Source organism: Geospiza fortis, unplaced genomic scaffold (assembly GCF_000277835.1).
Source record: "Geospiza fortis unplaced genomic scaffold, GeoFor_1.0 scaffold780, whole genome shotgun sequence".
Taxonomy (NCBI): domain Eukaryota; kingdom Metazoa; phylum Chordata; class Aves; order Passeriformes; family Thraupidae; genus Geospiza; species Geospiza fortis.
In genome coordinates, this window is record NW_005054768.1 from 64,155 (window position 1) to 64,652 (window position 498).

The 498-nt window shown below is 60.4% G+C and overlaps 1 protein-coding gene across 1 annotated transcript in view; it reads left to right on the plus strand.

Annotated features, from left to right (window-relative positions):
* Positions 1–498, plus strand: part of LOC102036783 (collagen alpha-2(IV) chain-like) — a gene marked incomplete at its 3' end in the record, with an annotated part of 23,276 nt that overhangs the window by 3,677 nt on the left and 19,101 nt on the right. The gene's annotated exons all lie outside the window — the stretch shown is intronic.

Below are 498 nucleotides of genomic sequence, written 5' to 3' on the forward strand. Positions count from 1 at the left end.
CCCACCGTCCCCGAGGGGCCCCGGCGCCATTGTCACCGAGGGGACACGGTGCCACTGTCACCGAAGGGACACGGCGCCACTGTCACCGAGGGGACACGGCGCCATTGTCACCGAGGGGACATGGCGCCATTGTCACTGAGGGGACACGGCGACATTGTCACCGAAGGGACACGGTGCCATTGTCACCAAAGGGACACGGTGCCATTGTCAGCGAGGGGACACGGTGGGATTGTCAGTGAGGGGACACGGTGGGATTGTCACCGAGGGGACACGGTGGGATTGGGATTTCTCCCAGGAAACGGCCTCAGGTTGTTCCAGGAGAAGTCCGGGTTGGATTTGGGAACAATTCCTGCCCAGGGGGTTTGGAATCCCCATTCCTGAGGAATTCCCAAATCCCCGTGGAAGTCCCACCTGGGGACACGGATCTGGAATTCCCTGGCAGGCGGGATTGGGATTTCTCCCAAATTGTTCCAGGAGAAGTTCAGGTTGGATTTTGGG